Source organism: Trichosurus vulpecula, chromosome 7 (assembly GCF_011100635.1).
Source record: "Trichosurus vulpecula isolate mTriVul1 chromosome 7, mTriVul1.pri, whole genome shotgun sequence".
NCBI lineage: Eukaryota > Metazoa > Chordata > Mammalia > Diprotodontia > Phalangeridae > Trichosurus > Trichosurus vulpecula.
The window spans coordinates 261,681,213-261,692,434 of NC_050579.1; positions in this window are offsets into that span (position 1 = coordinate 261,681,213).

Sequence of the window (11,222 nt, forward strand, 5' to 3'; positions counted from 1 at the left end):
TCTTATAGTTACAACTCCCAAAGGCTCCAATTGGAAGGGATAGAGGCAGAGATTAAGGGACACCCGACACTAATCCAAGGACTATGGGGTAGAGAAGGGGGAGCAAGAACTGGTCAGGCTGCTTTTGAGCTGAAGAGTTTGGGAAACAGTTTAGAGTAGAAGGGGACAGTAGTAGAGGGAGAAGGTCCATTTTTCACTAGTTTCTTTCATTATCAATCAATTTACTAAGGGTTAAAGGCTTGCTAATGAACCAGACACTATACTAGGTTCTGGGGTTACAGACAAAAATGTAATATTTTTTACACTTAAGGAACTTACATAGTAGTGGGGGAGGGGGGAGTGAGGAAAGGAAGCAGCTCTTATTCAGAAAAGCATCCACAAAATACAAACAAGAAAGTATGAGATATTTGAGAGATTAGGTACCAGCAGCGGGATTCCCCCATCAGGAAAAGTCTCATTCAAGGGGTATCATCGAGCTAACTTTGAAGGATGGAGAGATTCTAAGGCACTTTCCATTGGGGGGGGGGCGGGGAGAGTGTGGATCAGCCTGTGGGAAAAGAAATGGAATGTTGAATATGTGGAACAGCAACAAGACCAGTTTGGCCATGCCAAGGAAGCCTGAGCCAAGAAGTTCCCTGAAAACTTCCGGGGATTTGGTGGTGACCTAGAACCGAAACGGCTTGTGCTTTAAGTATGACCTAGAACCGAAACGGCTTGTGCTTTAAGTATGACCTAGAAAATCCTCAGCGGTCTGTCGGCCCTCTCCCAGTCATGTGACAATGACAGTGGGCCAAAATGCTGTTTCACTTAAAAAGAGAAGCCCTTCATCTTCCAGCTGGGCATCCTATAACTTGATACTTCCATTGAAGGGTGGGGGGAATTTCAATCACTCTCACATGGCAACTTAGGGTAGGGGGAATTCCACTAGGCAGGCTTGCCCTTGGGCCCATGAATGCCTTTTCTGCTTTTTTTCTGAGTAGATAACCAAGCATAAACCTTCGGGTGGACATGTCCAGGCTTTTAGTTCTGTTCTAATCTGTATAACTTCTCCAACTTCTGTTTGCTCTCTGCCTGGATAAGTGTGTTTGTACACCATTCGATATTTATGATAGCCTTGTATAACTTAAGTGTGGCCTGAAGGAAGTCAAGTCTTCCAATACAGCTTGAACTACTCTTTCTGTATTAAGGTAAAGCAAGGAAGAAAAGAGCCTTAAACCTAATGATAATAATAATTAATAATAATAACTTCCCCTAGGCTCCCAATTTTTAGGAGATATGATTCTGGCCTGTTAGTTGCTCTGAGAAGAGTAGGCTAGGCCAGCATCATGGCCCCAATGCCTTGCTTCCCCCTAGGCAGGAATCAAAGTCTCCTTTCTGTCCATACCTCCTTTTGAGCTATATTTAGAAAAACCTATATGCATATACACATAGTCTAAATAGGTAATACACACACACACATCCTTTACATTTGGAAGGAAGTAAAAGGAGGTTAGTGAAAGGGTAGTGACCTAAGAAGAATCCTGAAGGATGTAAGAGTTAGAGGTCCTAGGGAGAACAAATAGGTTTATAAGGAATAAGGCATAGAGAGGTAGAATGTTAGGAGATTGTTTCAATATCTCAGGCCAAGAACAAGCTAGCCACAAAAGCAGGATTATGATTTGGAGAGACTGAATCAAGGTGACAAGTTTAAAAAAACAAAAAAATCCCCAAATCCCTAATCTCTTTTACTGAATTCTAACAAACATTCAGCAAAGATTGACAACATGTGCAACTCCCCCATTCCCCACCCAGATTAGCCAGTGTGGAGCACGTGTGTGTGTGTGTGTGTGTGTGTGTGTGTGTGTGTGTATTTGTCTGTGTTGGGGGGGAATCGAGGGGAGGTGTCAGATTCTCAGAATGCACAGCAATGGATATTTTTGAAAGAACTTCTGAGGCTGTACTTGTGTGTATAGGACTGTGATTGGTTCCTGGAGATTTCTGGCTAGGAGAAAGAAGATAAGGGAGAGAGAGGGTTGGAATTTGAATGGTAGATGGACTTTCCTCTTCCAAACCTTACCCCCTACAGGTTTCCCAAGCCTACATCCAGAGGGACTGTAAGAAACAATTGCAAAAAAGCTCCTGTTAGTTGAGACAACCCCTCATCACAGAAGTTATCCCTTCCTCCTCCTCCCACCTCCTGCCCAAGGTACTTATTATCTGCTTTCTCCAGATATGGAGCAGGAAGCTCTCTTACTCCTTGCAGTCGGAAAACTTGATCTCATATATTTCAGTGTCTGTGTTTATCAGCTCCCTTTCTTCCCTTGTCCTTCCATGATTGTCCATATTTGCTCTGTCTATATATGTATATAACATTGATTTAAGCACAATAAATACCAAACAGCTTATCTAACTTATGAGCAAAATAGCTGAAGTAGAGAGGCCAGGTGGTTCTGGAAATAATACATTCAACCAGGGCTTAGCTTGGGAGCCCTGGAGGGAAAGCTGTTGGGAACATAATGAGCCATCTCCACAATAGAACCAGCCCTGGGTGAAGCTGGAGAAATACAGCTTGTGCCAAAGTCTTAATGCAATTTTAAGTACCCCCTAAGTATCCCTGATAAAAGACCAGAACTGTATAAATAAAGATCAGAGACAATTACTTTGTATCTTACCCATAAACCCTTAAACACAAGTCAAGCCCAATATTTAAAGTACAGAAGGAAAAGGGGGGGAGGGATCAAAGTGCTTTGCCAAATCCAACTGGATTCTTTGCTTCCCTTCCCCTCTATCCATGGCCATTCGAACCCTGGTCTTCAATCTAAAGATAGATTCCCTGCTGCCCTGCCTATGCCTCTGCTTCCTGTGGGAAGCTGCAACCTCTGAGCTCCTTACATTTTGTGAAGAAGGCAAGGAACCCCAGCATAAATCACTGAGACCAAACCTAATCATCCTTATCCTTCACCATAAATGAACCACCAGGACCAGCCAAGAAGACAGGGCAGGGGGAAGCAGTACAGACTAGCTCCTTCTCACAATTACTTCACAAAGAAAACTCACCAGACCAAGACTTCATTAGGAAACCCAAGAAAAAATCACAAGTCATTTTTTTCCTGGTTCATTTCTACATAAGGAAACAAACAGAGATCTGCAAACACTGAGAATGAAGGACCTATGGCTGTGCCAGAAGAAGGCAAGAAGTATTAAATCCAGCACAGAGTGGTCCGATGCAGGGAATGGGAAGAGATGCCAACTAGAATCAATGCTGCTTATATCTGAGAGCTGGGTACTATATGCAGATTGGAATTAGGAAGGGACCTGAGACTTGGATCCAGGGCAAGGAATTGTTGTGGACCAGAGGGAAGGATCACTGGGAAAGGATCAGGAACAGAAGCAAAAAACAATTGTGTTGCTCTGACCCAGAGAACAGGACCAGTCTGAAGTCTGCAGCAAAATAACCAGGATAGGCAGCTCAATCCAAAGAGGATCCTGCAGTTGTGGCCCTCTGAAACTGCAGAGATTTTTCAGCTGAAAGTAGCTATGTCCACAGTGTTAAACCTGAAAATTTGGTTGAAGGAAACAACAGAGCTAGGTGATAGAAAAATCCATGTTGTTTATTATTTTCCCTTAAAGCATAGCGGAGCTAGCTTACTTGTACGTACAAGGAGTCAGAGCAGAAGCTCTGGCTGCCTGAACAAAGCAATGAGAAAACTTATATACGTTATTTTAGCAGAGCTAGCAAGCCTGTATGACCTCATTTTTATGACCCCCATGTATGTTTAACCATGATACAAGAAGAGGATTTTCCTTAATGGAATAGAGTTGTAAAGGATGTTGACAAAAGTCAGTTGAAACTACAGCCCAGCGTCTCTGTGTCTCATTACATTCCACAACATAGTATATACCTGTAGAATATTAAGCAAGGTAATCTCTTTTGGGGTTAGGGTAATGTCCTTAATCTGACCTTGTTGACAGAGGTAAGGGTAAAGGAAAGAAGTAATAAGAACTTGTGATTGGGCTCTGAGTAAGGGAAAGAGAAGAGGGGCAGGAGAACAAAAACAGATTGTATTAATATCAGAATACTAGTGCTGAGCCCACTCCTCCTCCCTCATTCCCCTCTTCTTCTTTATAAAAAGGGAGCAGGAAACAAAGAGAAAGAAAAGTATAACAGAACTGAATGAGGATGCAGGGATAACAAATAGCAATTATAATTGAATATGAATGAGAAGAATGTACCCACATATTGGTAATTAAGGAGGGCTTTTAGCACTTACTCTGTCAAGTGCCCTTGAAGAGTTTGGCCTTTGTTTCCTTGATTAAATTAGGAGTCCTTGATGACCTCCCTGCCTCAAGGGAAAGCCTAGTTTACATGGGTTTGAGGGCCATGTTTGTGACATCAGAGGCTTTTAGACCATGTGGGTTTAAGTTGCATTTTGTGATGCTTTTAGGTCACCTGGGTGAGTCTCGTGTGACTCACCTTTGACCCTGAACAAGATATATAAACCCAGAGGGTTGGGAGAAAAGAATCTGCCTCTCTAGGGAGGGGGACTGGGCACTCAAGCAGAGTTTTATTAGCTCTTTATTGCATTAATTTACATTTTTGTGGTCATTGTAGGCTGTGATCTTTTGGCTCTGATTACTTCTGTCTGAACCACTTCATACGAGTCTTCCCATATTTCTCTGAATTTTTCATGATGTCATTCATTACAGTACATTAATAATCAAGCATATTCATATATCAAAATTTGTGCAGCCATTCCCCATGAGTTGGGTATATATTTTGTTTCCAGATCTTATCATAAGACTCCTTAGAACATTTTGTACATATGACCTTTCCTTGCTGTCAGTAACCTCCTTTAGGATACAGGTCTAGCAGAAGAATCTCTGGGTCAAAGGATCTAAACAATGTAGTAAATTATCTTGTGTAATTCCAAATTGATTTCCAGAAGGGCTGAACAAATATCTTTACAGGCAGTAATCTAGGATGCTTATATTCCCGTAGTCTCTATAACAACTAGTTTCCCTATGATTTGGTATTTATTTCTAGTTTGAAGGTGCCTAAAACCCTTCTTGAAAGATTGAAGGGACTGGAACCCTTCCATAAGGGGAGCTAACCAAGGGAGCCCATTCAACTTTTGGATATCTTTAGTTATTTGGAAGGTTGGCTGAAGTATAAATATTCCTTCTTGTTTTCAAAGGAAGAAATCCAAGCAATCAACAACCATATAAACATGCTCCAAATCACTAATGCTTAGAGAGATGCAAATTAAAACAATGCTGAGGTTCCATCTCACACCCATCAAATTAGCAAAGATGCCAAAAAAAAAAAAAAGAAACTGACAATTGTTGCAACGCTGTGGGAAAATAGGCACACTAATGACTATTAGAGATGTGAAATGGTCCAGCCATTCTGGAAAGTAATTTGGGACTATTCTTCATAAGTCACTAACCTGTATATACCTTTTGACCCAGGGATACTCGAAGATGTGTGTGCAAGAGTATGATATGTATGTCCACAAAGGCTGGCTAAATGCAGCTTGTGGGCAAATGTATACATATATGTATGTATATATATAAAGTATAGAATCTTGCAGTCTCAGATATCTCTGCAACTTCTGCCTCAAGGGGATCAGGAGAAAGGCTATGGCTGGAGACTTGCTCCTTCTCCTACTTATCTCTAAGAAGCTTAAAGAACTAGAATAATTTCTGTTTCTCTCTCCTCTTCCCCTCCATCAATATTGATGGTTTACAGTTATGATTTTTAGAGGTTCTAAACAAAAGACATTTCCCTGCCCCTACCCCTTAGATTAAATGGGGAAGGTAGTACCAAGTTTATACCCGTCAGCTTGACCCCTTCTTATCAAATGCTAGTTACACAAAAGACGAATAATGAAGGAGTAAATATATTTATTCCAACAAACAGAAATCAGAGGAGTTGTGTAGATTAGATCAGAAAAAGTAGGAAATGGGGGGAAAGTTATAACTAATATGTTTTTCATTACTTCATATGTATAATGAGTATCCTATTTCTTGCCTTCTCAATGAGTAGGGAAGCAGTAAAAGAATTTGGATCTAAAAATTAAATTTTTAAAATAGATCAAAAAATATGCAAGAGTGAATGAGTTATTTGCTGGGAGCAAGATGAGATCTCAGCTGAAACCAAGCAAGATACCCCAATCTGTAGCCAGAATGGACTTTGTTTTCTTTGAATGACTCAGCTTGCCTCGTTGAGCTTCCCTGGACGCTGGGGCTTGCTCTTCCGGGGCAGGACCAGAGCTTCCTGTGTGATGAGTCGTGGGGCTGGCTGAGGCGAAGTGTGTTAACGTGGTCTACGCTAGGGGGAAGTGCCAAGTCAAGAACCAATTGGCCCTGGTCGTTCAGGCAGCGCTTGATGATGTCAAAAACTCTATAAGAGGGGAGAGGACAGCTTGAAGATCCTCCTTTCCTTTTCCGGTTGGAGCCAGAGACACCTACAGCCGAAGCTGAGCTGCCGGTAGCAGAGGCTAGTGGGTAATCTTCTTACCATAGAGGGGAAGCATGTATACGATTTTGCCTTATACCATCTCGCTTCTCTGTGGCCTCCTGGTAACAACTGTGAGGCGGACTTATTGGGCCTGGAAGCTTTTGATGAAAATATCAAAATGGGGACGCTGGTTTGTGGGATTGTTACTGTGGAGTGTAAATACATGCTTTAGTTCTCCTGCCTTCTGCCTAGAGAATTCCTTATATCCTGCGGTTCCGGACCTTTTAGGCACATATGAGATTCTCTTTGAAATCATAAATTCTGCCTTCCTAATATATTTGGCGACGAGGATGGGATCGCTAGGTATAAGATCTCTATTCAGAAGCAGAAGAACTTCAGAGGAAGAGATGAATATCCCAGGGTGGGAGGATCCATTTTATTCCTCCTTAGCAAAGGAATTGGCTAAAAAAGCCGGACCCTGTGAAAACTGGGAACCAAGGCTACAGAGAGGAGATCCTAAGGATTTGAAAAGGTGTTTACAAGAGGTTGGGATTCAGTCAGGGGCATCACTATCTAGGCAAAGCTGGATAGTATTATCAGCCTACCGGCTAGTATATGAAATATTGAGATTAAGTGAAAGAGATGGGGGCACTCCTACCCCACAGCAAGAAGGGGAATCTCAGATAGCAGGAGAACAAATTGCTGCTCAAGAACCCACTGACTCAGATGAGAACTTTTCTATTAATGTGGCTAGGAGCAACAGGAGGCCAAATAAGCCAAGAGTGCATCCCAACTCAGCCCATACCAAGCCTGACTGCCTGCTTTGTCCTTGCCATGGTGGCAGGGGAAGCGAGTGGGGGGAAAATGAGACAATGTTAGGGGCTGAGAGAGAAAATGCTACTAGGGTTCAGGACATCCCTCGCACAGAGAATGGGAGATGGTTAAATACTCAGACAAGCGTTCGTCCCGTAGAGAGGAGGAGGACAGAAACCCGAGGTGGCAATTTAGTTACGAGGGAATTTCAGGAAGATTTCTCACCACAAGAGGTCACAGATATTTTGAGTAGATTCAGCCAAAGAGTAGGAGAATCATTAATATCTTGGATGGTAAGGCTCAGTGATCAAGGGGCCGGTGGAATATTAGTAGATAAGAGGGACTGTATGAGATTCATAGGTATCAGCCACGATCCTCTAGTTCAGCAAGCTTTTAGGGAACATCATCAGCAAGGAGATGATGCTAGCAGGACTACTCTGTTGGCATTAGCTGCTGCGGGATGCAATAAGAGATATACTAATGATTCTATGTGGCCCACTGAGCACAGACCCTGGTATTCACTTAAAGACTGTATCATGAGACTAAAGGAGGAGGTAATGAAGACTGCTATTATGACAGGAACTGCAGACAAATATTACAATGATCCCATAGGAATCCCTCATAGGAATTTAATAATTAGGACAGCTCCCCCTGCTTATAAACAACTAATTTTGAATCTGTTACTTGGGGAAGTAGGGAGCCACCTTACAGAGGTGATAAATAAGATTTTACAGTTACATGACTTAGGAGACTGGGGAAGGGATAGATCTCGAGAGAGAAGGGTGAACAGCCAGCAAACTTGGTGCCAAAATGGAGTGACAAGAAAAGAAATGTTTACTGCTCTATTGAGAGCAGGGGTAGGTTTTGAAATGATAGATGGCATTCCAACCAATGAATTGTACAGGATGTACCGAGATAAAGGACTCGATAACAGGAGAGACAGGGAAATAAGAACTGCTCCTGCAAATGCTACAGATGTTGAACCTTCATACTCAAGTGAATCACATGCTAGGGAATACTAGGAAACAGGCCAGGCCCCAGCCCAAATTAAGGAAATACGTAAGCTGGATTGCAGACCTCACATTAACTTGACCATATATTGGAAAAATGGGTCAAGTACAGTAACTAGGGCATTAATAGACACTGGGGCCGAGGCCACCCTTATCTATGGGAATCCAGACAAATTCAGCCATGGAACTCCTATTACCATCACAGGACTAGGAGGGACTGAAATATCAGCCAGACAAGTTAAATTGATGATGAAAATTGGACAGTTGCCCAAGAAAGAATATAGTGTGGTTATTGTGCCTATTCCTGAATACATCATTGGAATAGACATTTTGAAGGGTATGACCTTAAATTTACCTGAAGGGAAATACCAATTTGCTGTGAGGAAAATAGGCATTAATGCAGTCTTAGTGGGGAAAATCAAGATGGATCCAATCACTTTGCCCGAACCTTCTGAAGTAATTACTTTGAGGCGATATCGTGTGCCAGGTGGGCAAGATGAAATTGCCAACACTATAAGAGAATGTGTTGAGGCAGGAGTGTTAGTCCCTACAACTACTCAATGGAACAACCCTGTCTGGCCAGTCCGAAAGTCAGATGGGACATGGAGGATGACAGTAGATTATAGACAGCTGAACAAAGTGAATCCTCCCTTGTATGCTGCTGTTCCAGACATGGTTACTTTAATAGAGAGAATACAAAAACATGAAGGGACTTGGTATGCAGTTATTGATTTGGCCAATGCCTTCTTTACGATCCCAATAGACCCCAAGCAATGGAACCAGTTTGCTTTTACTTGGCAAGGCCGACAGTATACATTTACACGCCTGCCACAAGGATATATTCATAGCCCAACTATTTGCCACAGGATTGTAGCTGAGCATTTCGATGAATTAAAGCTACCTGGTGTACAGCTTACACATTACATAGATGACATCATGATACAGGGAAAGAATATAAAAGAAGTGGAGGAGAGTTTAGCATTATTAATTGACCATATGAAAAGCAAAGGATGGGAAATCAACTCCGCAAAGGTTCAAGGGCCAGCTCAAACTGTAAAATTCTTGGGGATACAGTGGAATAGAGGACTGCGAGAAATTCTCCCACAAGCTCGACAAAAAATTCAGGATTTTCCCACCCCTACTAATAAGAAAGAGGCCCAAAAGTTCATAGGGCTATTTGGTTATTGGAGACACCACATCCCACATTTGGGACAGATTTTAAAACCCTTGTATAAAGTCACCAGAAAGAAATATGAATTCGACTGGGGCCTTGAACAAAGTAGAGCTTTTGAGGAAGCAAAGGCTGCTATACAATTAGCTCTGGACTTATGGCCTATGCAAAATGGGCCAGTGGAGTTACAAGTGACTGTACAAGATGACTATGCAAATTGGAGTCTGTGGCAAAAACAACAGAGCCAAAGTGTACCTTTAGGCTTTTGGTCAAGGAAACTGCCCTCATCTGGAGTGCAGTATACACCTTTTGAGAAGCAGCTGTTAGCTGCATATTGGGCTTTAGTAGAAACTGAGCAACTAACCCTGGGTCATGAAGTGATATTAAGGCCTGGAATTCCAATTATGACTTGGGTAATGAGTACCCCAGCTTCTCACAGAATTGGACATGCACAAGAGGCGAGCATAATCAAATGGAAGTGGTATATTCAGAATAGGTCCAGAGCAGGCAAAAGTGGAGTTTCTGCTTTACATGAATCGGTGGCGAACATTGGCACTGAGAGAAATGAAAAACCCATTGAATCTAAGCAACAGATGGTGCCATCCTTAGTGAAATGGAATAATGGGTATGATGGACTAAGTGTAGAACAGAAGAAACACGCTTGGTTTACTGATGGGACAGCAAAATATTTAGGACAGAAGAGACATTGGAAAGCAGTAGCCTATAACCCCTGTACTAGGCGAACTCTGGAAAGTTCTGGGATAGAGGGAAGTAGCCAATATGCTGAACTGATGGCAGTACATCAGGCCATCAGAATGGAGAAGGGAGGACAGTGTCATATATTTACTGATTCATGGGCGGTAGCTAATGGATTAGCTACTTGGATGCCTATATGGAGGAATCAGAATTGGGAGATTCATGGCAAACAAGTTTGGGGTAAAGAGTTATGGGAAAATATATGGGACATGTCTTTGGTTACGGATTTGTCAGTTTTTCATGTTGATGCTCACGCGACCCTGACCACACCAGAGCGTGAGTACAATGCACACGCGGATCGACTAGCAAAGATTGCCACTGAATGTATTGTCCCTACTCCAACTCCAACTGATGACTCAGCCTTAGCAAGATGGGTCCACCAGACCGCCGGCCATTTAGGGGTCCAGGCCACCCATCGATGGGCACAGGATCGGGGTATCAGTATCTCTCATGCGTTGTTAAAACAAATAACAGAGGGGTGTTGTATATGTTAATTAGAAAAAGAACGAACTCTTCCTAGGATAGTAACTGGAGAAATAGCAAGGGGAAAAGTTCCAGCCCAAATTTGGCAGATAGATTATATTGGCCCACTACCCCAGGATAAAGGATGTAAATATGTATGTACGTGTGTTGACACCTATTCAGGTGTACTAGTGGCTTGTCCTTATAAGGACGCAACTCAGAAAAACACCTCTAAAACCCTAGATATTGTAAGTTTATACTATGGAACCCCAATGCAGATTCAAAGTGACAATGGGTCACATTTCAAGGGCAAAGAAGTGAAAAGATATTGTGTGTTGAACAATATAGAATGGATATATCATATTCCATATTACCCACAAGCATCTGGGCTGATTGAAAGAATGAATGGATTGTTGAAAGAAGAGCTGAGAAAATTAAGCTCTAATAATTCATATCGACATTGGAAGGATAATTTGTCTATTGCCTTACGTAATTTGAATAATAGGCCCTTAGGGGGGAGTACACCTCTAGCCAGAATGATGACCCCAAATTTGCAGATTACAGAACAGCA